The sequence below is a fragment of the Fukomys damarensis genome, unplaced genomic scaffold, assembly GCF_012274545.1.
Source record: "Fukomys damarensis isolate Sample0158 unplaced genomic scaffold, DMR_v1.0_HiC HiC_scaffold_21, whole genome shotgun sequence".
NCBI lineage: Eukaryota > Metazoa > Chordata > Mammalia > Rodentia > Bathyergidae > Fukomys > Fukomys damarensis.
Genome location: NW_022900933.1, coordinates 7457714 through 7480220, shown reverse-complemented (window position 1 = coordinate 7480220; position 22507 = coordinate 7457714). Strand labels below are relative to the sequence as shown.

Genomic DNA, 22507 nt, shown 5'->3' with positions numbered 1-22507 from the left:
TCCTCCTGCCTCAGCTTTCCAAGTAGTACAATTACAAGTATGTGCCATCACACTCCATGCCCAACGTTAATTTCTCTCTCTCCCTCCTTTCTCAATTTCTCACTGTTTTTTTTTTTTTTTTGAGACAGTCTCACCATGTTCATTTCTCTTGATATCTGCCTAGAATTGAATTTTGATTTTAAAAAAGCCAGCCAGATTAGTGGTCAGAAATGAATTGGATTAGATAGGAATAGAGGGCTGGGGATTTAGCTCAGTGGTCCTGCTGCCTGCCTCACAAGTGCAAGGTCCTGAGTTCGATCTCTGGCACTGCAGAAAAAAAATCAGGAATAGAGAAAGAGGCCAGGCTGGCTAGGGATTTAGCTCAGTGGTCCTGCTGCCTGCCTCACAAGCGCAAAGTCCCAAGTGTGATCCCTGGTATCAAAAGAAAAAAGAAAAAGAGGCCAGGCTTGGTGGCACACGCCCGTAATCCCAGCAATTGAGTCTGAAGCAGGAGGATCTGCTGTGAGTTCAGGGTCAGCCTGAACAGTGAGACCTTATCTCAAACAAAATAAAGGAACAGAAAACACAAAACTGAAGTAGAGAAGCCCTGCAAATGTACATCAGAAGAGAGAGGTGGTTCAGTTGCTATTGCAGAGGAACAGGGGAAGAGATAGTTCCTCCTAAGTCTGCCTACTTCTGACTTTTTTTTTAACTTCTGACTTTTTAAAAAACAAAAACAAAGCCCTTAAAGAATTGTTAATTAGGGCTGGGGATGTAGCTCAGTGGCTAAATCACCTGCCTCACAAGCACAAGGACTGAGTTCAATCCCCGGTACCAAAAAATAAAAAAACCAAAAATATGCCAGGCATGGTGGCGCACACCTTTAAGCCCATCGCTCTGAAAGGCTGAGGCAGGAGGATTGCGAGTTTGCACTTCACCTGAGTAGTTTAGCAATTTAGTAAGGCCATATCTCAAAATTAAAAGTTTGATCCCCAGTACCAAAAAAAAAAAAAAAAAAGAAAAGAAAGAATATTAAAAGAGGGGGTGGCCTGGGGATGTAGCTCAGTGCAGAGGTCTTGGGTTCCACCCCCAGAACTGGGGGAAAGACTGCTAAACTTTCCAGTGTAGAAAAGACACATTTTGAATGAGCATTTCAGTGCCTTTTGCATTTTTGAGATTTATTATACTTAATTAGCAGCGCTCTGCTTACTGTCTCATGTGAGGCAGAGGTACAAGAACTGTTGCCACCCAGAGGCAGTTGACTTCCAGCCTGGGTTAAGGGATTAAATAAAAATTTCATAGAATCTACACTAGATACTGGAGTTTTCTGAGGTCTCCTAACAGGTAGGACTGAGTTATCCAAGAAGCCAGAGATTAAAAAAAAAAAAAAAAAAAAGCTGGGCATGGTGGCACACGCCTGTAATCCCAGCTCTGGGGAGGCTGAGCCAGGAGTGTCACCAAGCGTTCCAGGCCAGCCTGGGCTACATAGTGAGTTCAGGGCCACCTTGCGCTACAAAGCGAGACCCTGCCTCAGGAAACCAAATACAAACAAACAAGAAAACACCCCAAGGGCCAGGGGTTTAGCTCAGTGGTTCCACTGCCTGCCTTGAAAGCACAAGGTATCCTGAGTTCGATCCCTGGTACCAAAAAAAAGAAAGACAAGGAAAAAAAACCCCAAAACCCAAGAAAACAACTCTGTAGGTAATGCAAAACTATTAACAAATTGGAAATTGCTGCAAGTCTGGATTTGGAGGTCAACTTACTGTTCACCTGGTTGTCTGGAGGCTGCAGCTTGCTACAGCTCTGCCATGCTACAAGCTGGATCGTGCAGTCCTATTCTTTCTTTTTTTCCCCCAGACCTTTCTCTGAAATGGGAATTGTGAAGTGGATACAATTTTTTATTGTACATTTTAGATATAGTGATAACATTCATCATAGGGAGTTTGTACTTATCCGTGATATATCTTGGTTCTTATTTTTTAACATTCCTTTCCCCTACCTTCAACCCATCTTCCCCTCTTTATTTACATAAGTTTTGTTTCCATTTTTTTCATTCTGTTCTCTTGTTTTCTCATCCATTCCTTTCTTTTCCCTTCCCCTTTTTATTCCCCTTCTCATTTGAACATTTTCTTTCCATTCCCAATATCTACTGTACATTTTGGTCCTTATTTACACTTTTAGTTTCTCACACCAGAGAAGCTATTTTGTATTTACACCTGTGTCCAGTGTATTTCACTTCAGAGTATGGTCCAATGGTGCATCCGTTTAGCTCGAAATGTCTCGAGCTCGTCCTTCCTATGGCAGAGTGGGGCTCCAGTGTATAAAAAAATCTTCTTTATCTACTCATTGGTTGATGGAAATTTAAGTTATTCCCAAGATTAGCTATTACTAACTGTGCCACTAGAAACGTGGATGTGCAGATATTGCTTTCATATGATGCTTTTAACTCTTTTAGGAAGATACCAAGAAAGGAAGTAGCTGGGTAGAAGGGAACCTCTAGCTTTAGTTTTTGAGGAATCTCCACGTTGATTTCCACAGTGTTTGCACCAGTTTACACTCCCACAAACAATGGAGAATGGTTCCTTTTTCCCACAGCCCTGCCAGCATTTGTTATTTGTTGGTGTCTTGATAATACCATTCTTTCTGGAGTGAGATGGAAATCTCACTGTTGTTTTAATATATCTCTCTCAAATGACCAGTGATGTTGAATATTTTCCCATATCTTCATTTATTTGCCATTTCTACTTCATCTGAGAAGCGTCTATTCATTTCAGATTTTTTTCATTGGGTCTTTAAATCGGGGAGGGCTCTGCTTTTTTGTTTGTTTATTTGTTTTGTACCAGGCATGGTGACACTGAGCTACATCCTCAGCTCTGGGGAGTCTGAGTTTTTGAGCTCTTTATATATCCTAGGTTTTGTTTTGGTCCCCCCCCCCGCCCCGGATCAAACTCAGGACCTTGTGCTTGTGATGCATGGGTGGTGCTACTGGGCTAAATCCCCAGCCCTTTATATGTTCTAGGTGTCAGTCCTTTATCTGAGCAACACCTAGCAAAAATTTTTTTCCCACTTAGTGCATTGTTTCTTCATTCTGCTGGTGGTTCCTTTGCTGTGCAAAAGCTTTTTTATTTGTTTGTTTTGTTTTGTTTTTTGAGACAGGGTCTCACTTTGTAGTTAAGACTGACCTGGAACTCACTATGTAGCCCAGGCTGGTCTCGAACTCACAGCCTCCTCCTGCCTCAGCCTCCTGAGTGCTGGGATTACAGGTATGCCCCACCACGCCTGGCCTTTGTAGTATAATTTTAAACCAGGGATTGTGATACCCTGTGGCTTGCCTTTGTTGCCCAGAATGGCTTTTGCTATTCTAGGTCTCTTCTGGTTCCAAATGAGTTTTAGGATTGTTTTTTCTAATTCTGTGAGATATGCTGTTGGAATTTTGATTGAGTTGCATTAAATCTATAACAGTTTTGGAGGTATGGCCATTTTCACTATATTGGTTCTTTCTACCCAAGAACAAGGGATATCTTTCTGTTTTCTATCTTCCATCTCCTTTTCTTTTTTTTTTTTGCTACCAGGGATTGAACTCGCGTCCTTGTGCTTGCAAGGCAGGCCACCGAACCGCTGAGCTAAATCTCCAGCACTTCCATTTTTTTCAGAGTTCTTTAATTTTCTTTTTTTGTTTTTTTTTTTTTTTTTTTTTTTTTTTTTTTTTTTTTTTTTGTTCTGGGTATTGAACTCGGGTCCTTGTGCTTGTGAGGCAGGCAGTGGAACCGGAACCACTGAACTAAATCTCCGGCCCAAGTATTGTAATTTTCAGTGTAAAGGTCTTTTGCTTCCTTCATTAGATTTATTCCTAGGTTTTTCTTTTTTTCTTTTTTCTTTTGCATGCTATTGTGAAAAGTGGTGTTTCCCTAATTTCTCTCTCAGTGAGTTTGTCTTTTGTGTAGAGGAATGCTATTGATTTTTGAGTGCTGACTTTGTATCCAGTGATGCTGCAGAATTTGGTTATTAAATCTAGATGTATTTTGGTGGGTTTTGGGGCCTTCTATATAGAGTATCATGTCATCTGCAAATAATGATAATTCAACTTTTTCCTTTCCTAGCATTATACTTTTTATTTCTTTCTCTTTTTTAATTGTTCTGGCTAATGTTTCCAGAATTTTATTGAATAAAAATGGTGATGGTGGGCCAGGGATTTAGCTCAGCGGTTCGGTGGCCTGCCTTGCAAGCGCAAGGACCTGAATTCAATCCCCTACCAAAAAAAAAAAAAAAAAAAAAAAAAAAAAAAACTAATTTAAGCTGGGCATGGTGGTGCACGCCTGTAATCTCAGCACTCGGGAGGCTGAGGCAGGAGGATCACTGTGAGTTCGAGACCAGCCTGGGCTACATACTGAGTTCCAGGTCAGTCTGAACTACATAGTGAGACCCCGTCTCAAAAAACCAAAAAAAAAAAAAGAAAAAAAAAATGGTGATGGTGACTTCCTTGTCTTGTTCCTGAATTTAGATTGAAAGCTTTTAGTTTCTGTCCATTTAATATGAAGCTGGCTGTTGGACTGTCATAGAGGGCTTTTATCAGATTGAGATAAAGACCATCTATTACAATTTTTGTAGGTTTTTTTATCACAAATGGGTGTTGGACTTTGTTAGATGCTTTTTCTGCATCTACTGAGATGATCATATGGTTTTTGTTCTTGGCTCTGTTAATATGGTATATTACATTTATTACACTTGATTTTAGTCAAAAGGTCAAGAGGAGATTGATGTATTACATTTATTGAATTGCGTATGTGGAACCATCCCTATATCCCTGGGATGAATCTTACTTGGTCATGATGTATAATTTTCTTGAAGATCTGCTGCGTTCTGTTTGCCAGTATCTTATTGAAGATCTTTGCATCTATGTTCATTAGGGAGATTGGTTTGTAGTTCTCTTTTTTGATGGATCCTTTTCAGGTTTTGGTATCAGGGTATGCTTGCTTCCAGGAATGAATTTGGGAGTACTGCTTCTAGGTCTTCTCTAAATTTTTTGTAGAACTCTGAAGTGAACCTTTTAGAACCTCAGTTTTCTCTGGTGGTAGGTTTTTAATTATATCTTCAATTTCACTGATAATGGTTCACGTAGAATTTTTATCTTTTTGATTCAGCTTTGGTAATTCACCTGAGTTTTTTGTTTGTTTGTGTCTCACTTTGTAGTTCAGGATGGCCCTGAACTCACTATGTAGCGCAGGCTAGACTTGAACTCATGGCGATCCTCCTGCCCTTTCCTCCTGAGTGCTGGTAATTTCTTCTGTTTTTTGTCTTATTAGAATACAGGTTCTTGAAGTAGGTATTAATGATCTGGATTTCTATAGGATCTGGTGTGATTTCACCTTTTTCATCCCTAATTGCATGGAGTTGAGTCTTTCCTTTTTTTGATAAGATTGGCTAAGAGTTTATCAATTTTATTTCATCTTTCAAAGACCTTTGATTCATTTATTTTTATTTTATTTATTTTTGTTTAATTGTTTTGAGACAGGGTCTCACTATATAGTTGAGACTGATCTGGAACTCACTATGTAGCCCCAGGCTGGTCTCGAACTCACAGTGATCCTCCTGCCTCAGCCTCCGAGTGCTGGGATTATAGGTGTGCACCACCATGCCTGGCTGACTCATATTTTTTGGTATTTTCTTAGTCTCAATAGCATTAATTGTTACTCCGATCTTTATAATTTCCTCTTTTCATACCAGCTTTCAGCTTGATTGCCCTTTGTTTTTAGGAGCTTGATGTTAGGTTGTTTACCTTTTAAAATTTTTGTCTTTTTTTTGAAGACCTGTTCTCACTGTGTATTCCAGGTTGACCTTGAATTCCAGGTCACTGTGTAACCCAGGCTGATAGCCACGCTCCTGCCTCTGTCTCACAATTGCTGGAATTACAGGCATGCATTACCACACCCAGCTATTTTTTTTATTTGGGAATTAATTTGTTACAGAATTCCAAGGGATGGGAGAGGATTTAAAGTGAGTATACCAGCTCAGTCATCTCTGTGTCCAAAATGACTGAGTGTTGAACAAAGAGAAGTTTCAGCTTTTATACAGAAGGATGTAGTTTTTCTAGTGATGTAGCAAGTAAGTTTATTGGAACAGGATAAGAGCAGACAGTTTTGTAACTTTTTTTTTTTTTTTTTTTTTTTTGGTACCAGGGATCAAACTTGGGACCTTGTGCTGTGAAGCAGGTGGCGGAACCACTGAACTAAATCCCTGGCCCCTGTAACTTTGCCTTGAAAGAAGATGGTGCCTTTGAATCATACAGAACAGACTGTCATAAACTTTGTTTACAAGACATAGTTGTTAATTTTATCTGTACCAGAACAAAGAGTTACAGCTACAGGGGCAGGAGGTGATGAGGGAGAGAACAGCCTAAGCCTGGAAAGAACTTGTTCTTAAATCCTGCTTCCGGTTCACCACTATAAATTTCCCTCATAGGACTGCTTTCATTGTGTCCCATAACTTCCAGTACATTCTTGGCATTATTGTTTAATTGTACACACTTTGATTTCACCTGTGACCAGTTTGTTCAAGAGCGTGTTAATTTCCTTGAGTTTATGAAGTTCTTGTAGTTTCTTTTGCCATTTCCAATTTCATTGCTGTATGGTATGATAATATGCATGGATAATTTCAATTCCTTTGCATTTACTTAAACATGTTCTATGAATTAGTATGTGGTCTATTTTGCAGAACGTCCCATATGTAGCTGAGAAGAATATATATTCTGATGTAGACATCTACTAAGTCCATTTGTTCAAAAATTTCGTTCAGTTCAGGTATTTGTTGATTATTTTGTCTAGTTGATCTATTTGTGATGGGTATCGAGGTCTCCCATTACAACTGTTTGTATTTATTTGATTTTTCATGTCCATTAGTATTTGTTTTATACAGTTGGGTGCACTGGCATTTGGTGCATATGTATTTATGATTGTTACCTTTTCCTCTCGGATTGTTGTTCCCTTTACAAGGAAGTGGTGACTTTCCTTGTCTCTTAGCCTTGGCTTGAAATCCACTTTGTTCGCAAATAGAGTAGCTACCCTTGCTTTTTTTCTGGGTTCCTGTTGTATCAAGTATTGTTTTGTATCCTTTGACTTTCAGCCTATGAATTTCTTTTTAATTAAATGTGTTTCTTGTATGCAGCACTTTTTTTTTCTTTTGGTACCAGAGGTCAAATTCAGGACCTTGCACTTGCAAGGTAGGTGGTGGAACCACTGTGCTAAATCCCTGGCCCTGTATGCAGCGTATTGTTGGATCTTGCTTCTTGATCCATTCTGCCAGTCTGTTTCTTTTGATTGGTGAATTGAGACCATTTACATTGATGGTTATAACTGATGATATATATTGACTTATCCTTGTCATGTTATTTTTCTCTTGTTGGTTCCATTTTATTTACCCCCTCTGTTTAATTACTTGCCTTTTTTCCCCCCTGGTACTGGGGGGTCAAATTCAGGACCTTGTGCTTGCCAGGCAGGTGTGGTACCACTGAGCTACATCTCTGACCCTTGCCTTGCCTTTTGTTGGGGGTTTATGGAGCTGTAGTCCTCATTTTCTCTTCTAGAATTTCCTTCAGAACATTTTAGAGTGGTCATGAATTTCTTCAGATGGTCTTTGTCAAGGAGGTATCTTATTTCATCAGTTTTGAAAGATGGATTTCTGGGGTACATCAGTCTGGGTTGGAGGTTGCTTTCTTTTGGGGCTTGAAGTACTTCACTGAGCTCTCCTTGATTTAAGGGTTTGTGTTGAAAAGTCTGCTATGATTCTGTTGCTTTCCTTTATAGGTAATTTGTTTCTGTTCTCTAACTGCTTTTAATCTGTTTTGTGTTGAGTTTCTGGAATCTTAGCTATTAAATACCTTAGCAAAGTTTTTTTTTTTATTTTTTATCATGACTAAATGAAGTTCTGTATGCCTCACTTATCTGTATGTAATGTTCTGCTATTACTTTTGTGAACAGGTTTTTTAGGTCGTTTGTGCTAGCTCCTGCTTTTCATTGACTCTAGTCATGCTTTGCATTATCTAGCACCTGTTGGATTGTTTTTGCAATCACTTGCTATTTTAAGAAATTTTTCTTTTCATGATTGCTAACTGTAATCCTTCTATATCTGATCTTCTACTCTCACATTGGCTCATTCTGCTGCATGTACTTTCAGTGGAATTTTTAATCTGCTGGATATAAGTTTCATGGATTCTCTTTCTCTCTTGTTGGGTGTTCATGGTTTCTCTCATTTTCCTAGCCTGTATTGTTTTTATTTTATTATTATTATTTTTAAATTTTGTTTGGTTTTTTGAGACAGGGTCTCATTATGTAGTTGAGACTGACCTGGAACTCACTGTGTAGCCCAGGCTGGTCTCGAACTCACAGCGATCCTCCTGCCTCAGGAGTGCTGAGTGCTGGGATTACAGGAGTGCGCTACCATTCCTGGCTCTATTTTTTTTATCTTATCTGCTCTGGAATCACTAATCATGTCTTTCATTGTGATTATCATCTCTGTAGTTATCTGAGAAATTATTTCCGATTTGATATTTTCTAGAACTATATTCATATCCTTTCTTACTTCTGATGCTACCGTTTCACAGAGTCCACCTGGGTGGCTTTTGAATTGTTGCACCTCATCACCCTCTGGGTTTGCCTTTGGTGAGCTGGAAGTTTGGGGTTGCATCTTGTTTAAGTGTCTTCTCATTTCCTATTTTTTAAAAAATTTAATTCCTGGGTTGATGCTTATAAATTGCTGATGGCAAGTAGCTTTATTGTTAATATTTAGAACGTTTAGGAAATGACTATTTCTCTTCTGACTTTTGGGTGTTGAGTCTGTTGCAAGGTCCTCCCTTTTCAATTTATTGGGGATGAGAAGTGGTTGCTTATTTGGCCAAGCCTATTTGGTTCTTTGTCACTGGCTGATAGTATTGTTTATGACCCTTAGGCAATCTCAGTCTTGGCATGTCAGGACAACTGATTGAGTACAGTTATGTTACCTTGGATAAAGCAGTACAATCAGCAATAACAATAGTATTATTAAACTGCCTAGAAAATGAGAAATTGTGGTAACTATAACTTTGCCACCTTTAATTGCATGAACTAATTCGTGTTTATATAACAAAATTTAAAACAAATCAAAAATTTTATCCTCAATATGGTGATTTTACCCTCAGAAGAGAAAATTGAAAAAGGGATGGGGAAAAATAGAGAAATAGAAGAGGAAGAGATTAGAAACAAGGCCAGCCAGAGGATGAAGAAAGATTACACAAACTTTTGAAACTGGTGAAGACAGGAGGGAAAGAGAAAAGGAAGAATCAAATCAAGAATAGAGATGTGTGTGTGTGGTGGTGAACGCCTGTAATCCCAGCACTTGGGAGGCAGAAGCAGGAGGATCATATTAAGTTTGAGGCCTGGCGTGGCTACATAGTGAGTTCAGGGCCAGCCTGAACTACAAAGTGAGCCCATCTCAAAAAAACAAAAACAAAACAAAACAAAAACAAGAATAGAACAGAACAGAAAAATCAATTTTTAAAAACTCATAGAAACAATGTTCACACGCATAAAAACAAGAACAAACAGTCAAGAGAAAATGTCTACTTCAGGGCATGTCTCTGCTGTCACCAGTAGGCAGAGTGGGCAGACAGAGCCCAGATCTGTGTTGATTAATCCCAGTAAGCCATATGCAGTTTTATGGTGGGGTAATGAATCCTGCACCTTTATTCCCAGGAATCCTGCACCTTTATTTCCACTGAAGTTCTATGTGGTTTCTGGCTCTGATGCTAGAACCCAATTTGTTTAGCCTGCAGTACTCCATGTTCCTCCTGCCTGCTTGAGCTCTTCTCCTTGACTTACTGCCAACTTGAACTTGGTTCTGCCTCATCCTGACACTAGGAGCTGCTAGATGGAGCCAGTTCACAGCTGCTCTGAGTTCCAGCTGAATTGACTTCTCGCCATGATGGCTCCCAGCCAGTTGCCCTCTCCTGGGGGTGAACCATGCACTCCATTCCACTGGTGCATTTCTCTGTAGAGGCCTCTGAGGTCACCAGTCGTCACCAGCTTTCGAGCTGCCCTTCCCATGCAGTGAGTCAGGGCTCAGGGAGAAAGCACTGCTTGCCACCACCTCTTTCTGCATTGAGGTCTCTCTTTGCTCTCCCTGTGGGCCTCAGTTGCTTCAGATCCTTCCTGGTTTCCAAGGCCCACTGCCTTCCTTCTTCTCTTTCTCATTTTGCTATATTCCAGCATTTGGATACCAAGTCTGGGAGAGGCTGTTTTCTCTGCTGTTTACTACACTGCCATCTTCCTGGAAGTCTCCTATTTTGTTAAGACTATATCAAGTACATTAATAAAAATAGTACTTCTTTTATTGGGGTTTGTGATATAAAGTATGTCTTAAAATTATAATTTTAAATGATTAGGTCTGTTGCCATGTTGGTACTTTATAACTTTGAACCTTTGTAACTTTTGAGTTTGAAATAAGAATGATAACTAAATTGATATCAGGTGATTATAGGTCAGCCCAGAAGATTGCAACTTTACTTGGCATTTTCCCATTGTGATGTACATTAAATAACAGATGGGTATAATGCTTTAAATATGAAGTATGCCCCAAAGATTCCTGTTGCAAACTTGTTTCCCAGCTCAGAGTAGGCCTAGAGGTGCTTGGACCATGACTCCATCCTTGAGGTCGTGCCTGGGTGAGTGCACAGCTGAATGGGCTGGTAGGGGGTGGCCAGCTGCAGGAAATAGTCACTGGGGTGTGCTGTCCCAGGTACATCTGGTCTCTGGCCCCTTTCTCTCTGGCTTCTTTTTCTTGCTTCCTGGCTGCCATGAGGTGAGTGGCTTTTCTCTGCCACAACCTTCTGCCATCGTGTTCTTGCCTTGCTACATTCTGAAAACCATGGAGCAAAATGAGCGTGGACTGAAACCTCTGAAACTATGAGCCAAAATCAACCTGACCTTTACTAAGTTGTTTTTCTCAGGCAGTGATGAAAAGATGACTAGAACCATGAGTCAGTTTTTGTTTTTCCTATTTGAAATCTATTCTGTTTTTTTGTTGTTGTTTTTTTGTAGACAGGGTCTTCCTGTGTAGTTAGGTGGGACTTCAGCTCACTGTGTAGCACAGCTGGTGATCCTTTGCCTCAGCCTCCCAAGTGCTGGGATTACAGCGTGCATCATCATGCCCGGCTGGAACTCATACATTATTCTGTCCCATCCTGCTAGTATGGGAAGTCCCTGAAGGAACCATGTACTGGGTCACTATAGAGCTGGGTTGGCCTGTTTGTTTGCAGTGTGCTGGGGATCAAACCAGGGCCTTGTGAGTGCTAGGCAAGGCCTCCCCCACATGGCTACTCTTCCCAACCTGAAATAAGTTTTCTATTTCTTAGGTTATTTTGTTTTAGAATGTGTATTTTTTTTCAAGCAAAACATTTATTGGTACATTTTAGATGCACATAATAGTAACACTCATCATAGGGAATTTGCACCTGTACATGATATATCCTGCCTCTTCTTTTTTTTCCCATTACCCCCTCCCCTCAAGCCTTCCTCTTTTCCCTATATACAAAAGCTTTGTTTCTATTTTTTCTATTTCTCCATTTTTTCTTGTTCCTTCCTTTCTCCCTCCCTCCTGTCTTATTCCTCTGAACATCTGAACATTTAGAACAGGTATATTTTAAGAGCTAAAACTATGGAATGTTCTAATATGTTTAGGTATACTTTGGAAGTTCCCTTTAAGTTTACTCAAATGGACTTTCCCAGTGTGGTTTATCATGGTGGATTCCCCAGATACTCTTAGAATTAAAAGCTAACACAGCCCATGTGTGAGGCCAGAAACTTCATGTTTCCATGGCTTTGACCCACGCTATCCTGAATATGACACTGTAATAACGGTACCCTTGGTGGGTTCTTTCATTTTAGCAAGTGTTATTGCTTAGTATGTATTCTTGCATTGCTGGGGAAAATCTCAGTTGGCCACAGGGTATAATCATTTGAATATACTGCTGTATTCAGTTTGCTAATGTCTTGTAAAGGTTTTTACATTGGTATCCATAAGGGATATTGGCCTATAACTTTTTTTTTCTTGTGATACCTTTTGTTTAATTTTGCTGTTGGGATGATACTGGCCTTGTAGAATGAGTTAGGAAGCATTCTTTTTGTATTTTTTGGAAGAACTATAAAGATGGAAGCTAATTCTTTAAATGGTTTATGGAGTTCGCCAGTGAAGCCTTCAAGATCTAGGCTTTTTCTTTCTTGGGAGGGTTTTGATCACTGATTTAGCCCCTTACTATGTTTGTTCAGACTTTCTTTTTTCTTTTTAATTTTTATTAGCACATGATTACAGTACATGATGATTACATTCACCGTGGGGAGTTGGCATGTGTACATAACACTTTGTTTTTGGTACCGGGAACAAACTCGGGACCTTGTGCTTGTGAGGCAGGCGACAGAACCACTGAGCTACATCGCTACATCCCTGGCCCCTTGTTTAGACTTTCTGTATCTTCTTGAATCAGTTCAAGTTAGTTGTGTATTTCAAGTTATTTGTATATTTGTAGGAGTTTGTCCATCTTATATATGTTATGTAACTTTTTGGCATGCAACTGTCCATAGTTCTTATATTCCTTCTTTCTATCTGTAAGACTGATAGTAATGTTCCCACTCTGATTTCTCATTTTGGTCGTTTACATTGTCAAGGCTTTTTTGTCATGCTGTTTATTGATTTTATGATCTTTCAAAGAAAGAAGTTTTGACTTTTGTGATTTTTTTTGTTTTGTTTTTCTAGTCTTGATTTTACTTTTTTCCATTTAAGTCATTTTATTATTTCCCTGCTATAACCGGATTTAGATTAGTTTGCTCTTTCTAGTTCCTTGGGAATCAGCGTTGTTTTGATTTTTTGTTTGTTTGTTTTGTTTTTGAGACAGGGTCTCGCTATGTAGTTGAGACTGGCCTGGAACTCACTATGTAGTCCAGGCTGGTCTCGAATTCACAGCGATCCTCCTGCCTCAGCCTCCCGAGTGCTGGGATTATAGGCATGTGCCAATACACCCGGCTGATTTGTTATTGATTTAAATTGTTAATAATTTTTTTTTCAGCATCAGGAATCAAACTCAGGGCCTTGCACTTGCCAGGTATGTGCTGTGCTGCTGAGCTGTATTCCCAGTCCATGTTAATAATTTGAGATGTTTCTTCCTTTCAGTGTAGGCCTCTACACTTCTGTAATGTTCTCTGATCTGAGCATTGTGTTCAGTGTATTTCATAATTTTTGATAAACTGTGTTTTCGTTTTTGTCTCCAAGTGGTCTCTAGTTTCTCTTGTGATTTTTTTTCTTTGACCCACAGTTATTTAAGATTGGCTTAATGTCTCCAATCAGTCAGTTTTCATTATTCATGGATTCTCTGTGAATTGATCTATTTGCTAAAACTTATTAGTAAGCCCACGTTGGTGTTTTTGGTGTTTCATGGCCATTCATGGACATGTGCAGAGCAGTGAAAACTTGAGGCATGCACATTCCCATGTAAGGTTGAAAAATACAGAAAAAATATTTTGACTCAAAAAGTCAATCAGTTGCTTAAAATGAAAGTGATCTTTTTTATTAAGTTTATTGGTACATTTTAGGTATACAATATACACTCATCATTGGAAATTTATACCTTTACGTAATCCATCTTGGTTCCTATTTTTTTCCTATTCCTCTGCCCTCCCCTCAACGCCCCCATCCTTCCCTATTTACATAGACTTTGTTTCCATTTTTTCATTTTCTCCTTAATTGCATTCCCTTCTTTCCTTTCTCCTACCCATCCCTTCCCCTTTGGACTTTTTCTTCTTAGTTCAAAAGTGGTCTTTTTTCTAACTACTGACCTCTTCCAGCAAGGTGTTAGATACCTTGGAACAGGGGAAAAAGGAAGGGCTGAGAAGGTAGTTTGTTGGACTCTCTTGGCCATCTTTTGCTACTAATAGTGTTTTTGTTTGGTTTCATTTTTTGGTTTTTTGAGGCAAGGTCTCACAATGAAATTCAGACTGGCCTTGAAGTCAACTGTGTGGCCTCAAACTTGCTGTGATCCTCCTGCCTCAGCCTCCCGAGTGCTGGGATTACAAGTGTGCACCACCACATCCAGCTGCTAGTAACAATTTTTAACAAATTAACAGAAACACAAAAGGCCTAAGTGCCTTCTGTAAAGACAGAAGCCACACTATCTCTCATTAAGATTATGCCAGAAGCCTGTTAACTGGTCTCTCTCAAATAGCAGCCATCAAGACACTTGTTCTACTCATAACCCCACATTGGGTGCCTGTTGATTCGGAGCAGAACTCAAACTTCTTCTGACAGCTTCAGCTCTTCTCAGCCTGGCTCCATTTCCCCTCTGGTCTCTCACACTTGCTTTCTCTGCCTCCGCCACACTAACTTTCATACCAGCCATGCGGGTTGGTGGGACTCCCACTAGTGATTCCTCTGCCTTGTGTGTCCTCCCCTCGGGTACCTGTGTGATTCATTCTTCCTCTTCCATGCCGTCTTGCCTTAAGTCCCAGCTTTCAGTGAGGCCATGACCATAGTGTATTCTCTTTCACCAACACCCCAAACTCCCGGTCCTACGTCTGTTTTACACAGGCTTGGCTGTGCTTTGGTACTGACAGCACAACAAAGGGTGTCTGAGTTGTGTTACACATCCACTCTGACTCAGCAGATCGCTGTGCCCACTGAGGACCTAACAGGCCCAGACCTGTAGTAGTTTGTCTGTACTGGGGACCCCTGAAACACTATCAGAAACTTCTGCACAGTGTACAACGTGAGCCTGAGAAAAAAAAAAGTAAAAGGCCGGACTGGGGATTTAGCTCAGTGATGCCGCTGCTTGCTTCACAAGCGCAAGGTCCAGAGTTCAATCCCCAGTACCAAAAACAAAACAAATAAACAAAACTAAAATACAAAACTAAGATGAAGGGAGTGAAGGAAGGGCAGGGGTATGGAGAAAAAATAAGAACCAAGACCTATCATGTAAAGGTCCCAATAATGAATGGAACTGTATTGTTTGCTTTAAATGTACCAATAAACTTAACAGAAAAAAAAAGACAAAACTAAGACAGAAAGTTGGGCGCCAGGACAACCATTGCTATTCTACCAAAATGCGCTGGTCCATTCAAGCCACTTGTTTTTATCAGTAATCAGCTGAGGCAAGCTATGTGCAAGGGCAATAACTACATGTGAGGGTGTACAGCTGCACACTTGCTATGGACATTAATTTAAGCAAGGCTTGTGAAAGACAAGACAAAACATCCTCGAATTAGGAACAGAACACACAAAATATATGGTTGTGGGCCGGGGGTTTAGTGCTTCTGCCGCCTGCTTCGCAAGCGCAAGATCCTGAGGTTGTTCCCTGGTACCAAAAAATTAATTAATTTTATTTAAAAAAAATATATATGGTTATAATTAGAACGTTGACCTCTAGTCAAGGAGGTTTTAGTTGTGGGAATGGAATTTGGGTGCGAGTTTCTCTGACCTCACCACAAAGGCCAGACTTACCTCTATAAAATAAACAAGCCACTTGTGGGGTTAATTCCTCACAGCTTGCACCGCTTACAGTCTGCATGGGCATAATCAACGCAGTCCCCTGCAGCCCATTCTGTGATGCATTTCAATATACTGTTTGTGGGGTGACATCTACAGGAAGGGTCAATGAATGATGGAAAGTGGTAGACGCCCCCCACCAGCTTATGGGCCAGCACTAGTCATAGGCCCCTACTCTAACTGCAGCTGCAGCTGAAAATGTGGGACATGAATGTTACTGTTTATTTAACACTTCGTTTCATTTTCTCTATGCTATTTGATTTTATACAAAATTTATTTATATTTATAATTTGCCTATTGCTGTTTGCTACTGACTGTTTAGAATCATTCTCCCAGAAGACTACACTGCTCACCGTTTCACACACACTGAAGAGCCTTTGCTCATGTTTCTTCTGCTGCTCCTAATACTCTCCACCTTTTTTTTGCTTTGTTCCCACTCCTTCCTTTGCTAACGAAACCCTAGCCATCGTTCAGGCAGTTTCAGTTGGATTTAATCTGGGAGGTCTCATTAATGTCCCTAAGCTAAATTAAGTGCTCGCCCCACCCCTAGAGTCTCTAGAGTTTGGTAGGGCGAAATGCCTGACCTGTCTGCCCGTAACCAAGTTCCTCATGCAGGGCGGGGCTGAGGGGTGGCTGGAGAAATTGAGCCTCGAGCGAAGATGTGGAACTCTGAGGAGGAGCAGTGTAAGTAAGGATGCAAAAGAGAGACATATCAAGGCATATTTGGGAAATGAGACTTGGTAAACCTAGATTAGGAAATAGGAAATGTGAGGAGAGACATGTTTAGGTGATGAAGTTGTAAGTTTGGTTTGTGGTATAGTGGGTTTAACTCCAAAGGGACCTCAAGGTGCAGATATGTTCAAGAGGTGGACGTGTGTGTGTGTGTGTGTGTGTGTGTGTGTTTCTTTTTTTACTTTGTCCAGATTTTAAAAAATTCAGTAGAGATGCAGAGTAGTAGCTCACAGGCTCAGTGTAAGGTCCTAAGTCTTCCTGAGACTGATAACATCCATCATCACTTCACTACTGCAATATCTCCAGACTGAAGGAGAGCATGACAAGTCTTGTTCACTCTTCTTCCTAGGCTTTTCCTCCCCTCCCCTCCTCTCCTGTCCTCCTCTCCTCGGGATCATGTGGTTGGATTTCTCGTTTCCCTTGAAGTAATGATCATTCATAGTTTCATGGCCAAAGCAATCCCTGGTTCAGTAGTCTACAGTCTACATGGGCTCTGAGGTGTGCACCACTTCTTTCTTGCTCATTGTTTAGTGAATGAGTCAATTTGCCAGAGAACAACAAACTCACCTTCTTGAACTTGATCTAGAAGGCCAGACCCTCAGATTCTGTACAGTTGTGGCCATGTCTGGAGTTTTCTTTACACCCGGCCGTGAGAGCTTTGGCTTTAGGAAAAACTGGACATGGTGAGAGAAGACACTGTGAGAGGCCCTGTTGGGGACCTTTGGAATTTGTAATAAATTTGTCATACCGGAGCATGATTTTCTCTAATGTTCAGACTTCCCATGTCTGAGGGGTTTCTGGAGATCAGGCCAGGACAAGAACCCCTCCCAGCTGCCCTCTCTCTCCTTGGTCACCCCACTGCTTCCTGTGGAGGCTTCTAGATGCAAAGTTAATGGGCTCTGGAGCATTAATAGTACATTGCTGGCCCCAAACCCGATGCATTCAGGGACTGCCTTCTGTGATGCCACTGCTTGAGATCTGCAACTGAGGCTGGGCTGACCTCCTTCCCAGCCTTCCTGGGTCACATTGGACTGAAAAAGGGAAATTGTTGAAACAAGAGATTGGGACCAGGAGGAGGGAGCTCAGTGATTACAGTGAATGAGGCAATAACTGCTTCTTTATGCAGTTGTGGGGGTGACCATAGGGACAGAGTTATCTGGAAGCACAGAATATGGAGGAGAAAGCCTCAGGGAAGAGAGGTAACCCTCCTCTGGGAATAGGGGGGCACTTTCCGAGGCCACAGATTTAGCCTCAGCCCTGCTTTCTCAGGCTTGGGAGGCTGTGGGATGGGGAAACAGGATGGCGGGGGTGAGTCCCATGCAGACTTCGGCTCTGAAGAGGAAGGGGCTAGGTGCTTTAATCCAAAGGAAAACAAGGATGTGAGGGAGAAATGCAGCCAGATACACCCCTTACTCCTTCCTTTGTCCAGAGCCACAGCCTGAGGAAGGAGACAGGGCTGGAGGTGGAGGTGGGAGCCTCAGACCACTGCCTCATGAGCCGACTCCATGGCAGCTCCAGTTGTGAGGAGGGTATGGTCCTTTCCCCTACTCTGCTCTTGAGACCTGAAGGTCACGCAGCAAGGTGGCTCTGGAGAGGGGTCTGGTGTTTGGCCTAGGACGCCTGACTCGGGTTCGAGCTGCTGTGGGTACAGCTCGGGGACGACCTCAGCCATCGGCCCACCGTGGTGCGGAAGCCACAAGGGAACCTGTTGGGCAGGGACTGAGTAAGGCTCTGAGGGCCAGGGTGACGGGCAGGGGCATCTTCTCCAGCACAGCACCTCCTCCCCAGTTCTACCCACCAGCCTGTAAATGCCGTGCTGGCCAGGGGTGGGGTCATACGGTAACCAAAGGAGGAGGTTGTGTCTCGCAGCCTCCACTCATTGGCCCTGTGGCAGTAACTTGGATGTGTCCCACCTGACCCCACATTCTGTGCAGCTGTCCAGTGTATGGCCAAGTCCTTCCCAACCAGGACCTGGGGTGGCCCCCTGGCCACTGGCCACCACTGATAAACTAGCTGTCCTCAGGGCATCAGCCGATGAGTGAGCGCTGCAGGAAGTGAGCAGCTGTGATCACTGATTCCCCATCAGGTCAGGATTTCCTAGGGTCAGTGGCAGTGTAATCATCTCCCCGGTGCTCGCCATCAGAGTGTTGTGTTGGGACCTTGGCCTGCTGTGTCTGGAAGGCAGCCTTAGCTAGGAGCCGCTCTGCCAGTAGAAGGAGCCTGGGCACTGAGGCTGCTGCTGCTTTCTGTACCCGCTGACCCCAGTGGGAAGGACCTCAGTAGGCTCAGCTGCCAGCCCCCGGTGTAGGTGGCATGGAGGTGATAGCCCAGTAGGCTCAGGGCACTCGTGTGTGCAACGTGAGACACCTAGAAGTGGCTGCTCAGACCGTGTGGACAGTGAGCTTCTCCCTCTGTGTGCTGGAAACGTCTTTGCAGAGTCGGTGCTGCTCGTAGAGCTCCCAGGATTGGACAGAGAGGTTCCTCTTGGCAGGGCTCTGGCCCAGTGTGCTCCCATTTCAGTCCAGATGGCAAGGCGGGGCCAGGGTTAACCAGCTCGGACCAGCCTGCTGCCCCTTGCCCCGGTAGGAGATGGCCATCTCGATTGGTGCCTGGGGGGGACAGGTCTCCACCACCCTCAGTGCTGTCTGACAGTAACTCCTAAGGACAGGATCCTTATTTATACTAATGTTTAAGGAACAAGAAGATGAAGATACCCTCGTGTGGAAACAGAGTTAAAAATAGAAGGTAAGAAGAAAACTGAAGAGCATGAAGCTGTGGCTTTCAAGGGTATTTAGTTTCAAGAAGAAAGTGGGCCTTCCAAGGAGAAGTCAAATCGAAAGAACAGCTGCTAAAGCTTTACTGCTCCTACAGTCTAACTTCTTTCTTTCAACGCCACTTATCCAACCACCTTAGCCTGCATTTTGTTAAGCACGAAGGCCTGAGGCTGCCGTCCTGGGTGTGCCTGCCCGCCCTCCTCCTCTGCACACTGACTGCGGCTGTGCCCACCTGCCTTCCCCTCTCCTCTCAGGGCACTCGGCGCAGCTCTTGCCCTGGTGCCGTGGATACCAAAGGTGCCAGCACTTTCTTCTAATGCTTTTCCCCTTTTTTGCAGTTTCTGTTCCCACTATACCGCCAGCCTTTATCAATACCATTTGAAATTTCAATGGAAAAGAATGATGCAGTGTTGAATATTGAAGGCAAGGAAAGGAAGTGTGAGAGCGGTTGCACTCAGCGATCACCCATGGGGCCTAAGAGGGCAGTGACGTGGACCAGACCCCAGTGCTGTCTCAGAGCACTTAGATTTTAGAGCCTGTGACCTGTGCAGCACGCCACTGAGTGCTGAAAAGTGAAAGGGAGCCACAAGGAAGAGTGGAAAACTTGAGGTTTTTTTTGTTCATTTAAGCAAAAGTATTTCTTTACTGTTTGCTATGGGAGTAAACACACATGTGCCAGGGTTTTTATCTCCCTGTTGTCTAACCCAGCTTTACTTTCCCCTCAGTACCCTCTGCTGTACGGCCTGGTGCTCATTCCCTGCTGGAGCTTGCTGGTGTGCCTGAGCAGGATATACATGGGCATGCACTCTCTGCTGGTAAGGAAATGCCGGGTCCTTCATGCGATATTTTTTCTGACATTGACAGAAAGTTTTATAATTTTAATCCTTTGCAAGCTTATAAAACCTAAATGAGAAAACATAGCTATTGTTAAGTCTTCTACCTTGGTTTTGCAAAAACATCAGCACAGTGGCTCACAAAGCAGCAAGGTCATCACGTGTGGCAAAGACACCTTTTGTGGCCGTCACAGTGGCCAAGTACTGTGCTTAGCAGAACCTGTAGTCCTGCTTCCAGTTTCACTTTTATTTTTCTTTAGAATCTCTTCTGTGCCTCTCCCATCACTGAATCCAAAGCAACAACTGTACAGAAGCCCAGGAGAGCTCTAAGTATTAGCCAAGACTTAGTGACTGGAAACTACATGAATAAAACTACCGTGGTGCCCTTTGGGGGTTTACATAATGAAACTCCATTCCCCGCCCCGCCCCCTTGGCACTCGATATTTAGAGAATGCGACTCAGTTTCACAGGTGGCAGCCCCTCTCCTCCCTCCCCACCCTTTCTCACCCTGTTAACACTCCCTGTGTATGGCCTGAGTTGTGTTCTGACAAGATGAGCGCACTCATTTGTTTGCAGGACTGGGGGTTGAACCCAGAGCCTTTATACTGAGCTACACCCACAGCCCTTTCATCTTTTGTTTTGAGACGGGTCCGGCTGAACTACCAGGTGGGGCCTTAGCTCTCAGTCCTCCTCTCAGACCTCTGTAGTCTGCAGTTGAGAGCCTGTTTCTAATTTGCCTCTGATCCACTTGGTATTCTAGACTTTCCCAAACACAAATACGATGGCATACTGAACTCCTTATGTATCTACAGTGAGCATGTATTAAATTTGTATTTTGATGCTGGGTAGAAAGTATTATTATTGAAAATGCTGTTAGGCCAGGTTCAAGATATTGCGTAACATCTGTTTTTCTTAGAGAGTTCTTGCTAAGATGCAGTTACAGGAGCCAGGGATTTAGCTCAGTGGTGCCACTGCCTGCCTCACAAGTGAAGGACCCAAGTTCGTTCCCTGGTACCAAAAAAAACCCAAAGAAACAAAACAACAATAAAAAAACCAAGATGCAGTTATATAGTCAGTGTGGTCTAAAGACTCACTTTAATTGTCTTAAGTTAACCAAACATTTATTCCCTGCCAACACCGAGGGTATACATATAATTAAGATGAGATTTTTGCTTTTGAGGAGTCACTGTCTGAATATGTAATATCAGTATGTAATGCAGTAATTTTGACCTGGAAATACACAATAGATTAACTGGGGAGATTTTAAACAATCCTGACACCCCTTTCCCCATTTTATATTTAGTTAGATCAGAATCTCTGAAGATTGTCCCAGGCCTCCGTGTTTTTGTAATGGTCTCCCAAGCGAATCCAACCTGCAGCAGGGTTGTGAACTGCTTTTCTGAGAGAAGTAAATAAGCAAGGAATGAAAAGCTGATGGGGTAGGTATATGGAGGGCGCTGTCAGACTGAAGAGGAAAAAGTTCCTTTACTGTGTGCCGGGTCTTGGACCCAGTGCCTCTCGCATGCTGCACAAGTTCTCTGCCACTGAGCTATTCTCACACCCCAAGAAGGTTCCTTACAGTAGGATAAAAGGCAAAAGCTTATGGAGGAGGTAGATACCTGAGCCAGAATCTCATAGAATGTAAGACAGTTTGCCCAAAATATAGACAGGACAGCCAGATGCAAGACAAGAGGAAGTAGTCTGTAAATTGACTGTCAGATCTGTGGCCAGCAGAAGCCTCAAGTGAAATGCTTATGCCGAATTAGTTTGAACACATAAATGGTATTCATTGCTATAGTCAATAACTTCTTAAACATGCTGTTAATTAATTATATAGTATTTTCCTCTGCCTATTATAAGAAGAGACTATATAAAAAGAACACCATCAAAATTTAGATAACTGGGCCAGGGATTTAGCTCAGTGGCACCCTGCCTGCCTTCCAATTGCAACATCCTGAGTTTGATTCCCCAATACTGGAAAAAAAAAGAAAAAAAAATTTAAATAACTTCGTTTCTATTGTGGAATGTGGAATACGTAGATATCCACAAAACATTTGTTTTATATAGAAACCAATTTTATAAATAATTCTTTTTATTTATTTTGGGGGCTGAGGGTTGAATCCATTTCTTGTGTTTATAATAACGTATGGTGAAGACCAGAGTAAAGACATTCATTTACAAGTAATTTGGCAGATTCTTTTAAAACAGCTAAAGCAGTTTCCTTTGAAAGGTTGGCTTATTTATTTATTCAGTCACCAAATATTTTAGTAGTTACTGTATGCTAATCTGTCAGGGAAAGTAGTTAAACAGAATAGAAATTGATTTTCCTCCACATTTTGTAGTCGACTGAACAGTTTCAGTTCCTCTGCAGCTGCTCTGTTATCCCACAGGGCTCTGACTCAGAGTTAAGTATAATTCAGAACAGTGGTTTCAAGCACTATTGACTTTGCTCATCCATGGCAGAGTTTTTATTGAATTATAGCGCTGTGAGGATAATTGTGGGAGGCTTTCATGTAACCATATTTATTCAGTTGAGGCTACTGTGTTCCTCTTGCATGGTGGCTGCCCTCATGCTGTTGGGTGCCCAGTACTTCTTTTCCTATGTCTACTTTTTTTTTTTTTTTGGCCCCAGGG

General features: G+C 42.2%; 1 protein-coding gene and 1 pseudogene across 2 annotated transcripts in view; both read right to left on the bottom strand.

Annotated features, from left to right (window-relative positions):
- LOC104872507 (60S ribosomal protein L27a-like) overlaps window positions 1–22507 on the bottom strand; it is an 89565-nt gene that overhangs the window by 17998 nt on the left and 49060 nt on the right. Inside the window, exon 2 of one of the 2 annotated variants that reach the window (XR_783202.2) lies at window positions 16763–16940. The exons of the other annotated variant lie outside the window; for it this stretch is intronic. The gene's annotated coding sequence lies outside the window, so the exon portion shown is untranslated. Of the gene's footprint in view, window positions 1–16762; window positions 16941–22507 lie in introns of those variants that run through there. 2 annotated transcript variants of the gene reach the window in all.
- LOC117287148 lies at window positions 17790–18863 on the bottom strand (annotated as a pseudogene).